The following is a 539-nucleotide window of genomic DNA, read 5'->3' on the forward strand; positions in this document are numbered from 1 at the left end:
TCGAGGCGGACGTCGTCGAGGTAGCGACGACGGACGACGAGACGAGCACGTGACACCAATGCCACCCTGTCTATCTTAGGGTTACGTGAGTCGAGGCGGACGTCGTCGCGGTAGCGACGACGGACGCCGAGACGAGCACGTGACACCAATGCCACCCTGTTTATCTTAGGTTAACGCGAGTCGAGGCGGACGTCGTCGCGGTGGCGACAGACGGACGCCGAGACGAGCACGTGACAAGAATGCCACCCTGTCTATCTTAGGGTAACTCGAGTCGAGGCGGACGTCGTCGCGGTAGCAACGACGGTCGCCGAGACGAGCATGTGACACCAATGCCACCCTGTTTATCTTAGGTTAACGCGAGTCGAGGCGGACGTCATCGCGGTAGCGACAGACGGACGCCGAGACGAGTACGTGACACCAACGCCCCCTGTCTATCTTAGGGTTACGCGAGTCGAGGCGGACGTCGTCGAGGTAGCGACGACGGACGACGAGACAAGCACGGGACACCAATGCCACCCTGTCTATCTTAGGGTAACGCA

Source organism: Triticum aestivum, chromosome 4D (assembly GCF_018294505.1).
Source record: "Triticum aestivum cultivar Chinese Spring chromosome 4D, IWGSC CS RefSeq v2.1, whole genome shotgun sequence".
Lineage (NCBI taxonomy): Eukaryota > Viridiplantae > Streptophyta > Magnoliopsida > Poales > Poaceae > Triticum > Triticum aestivum.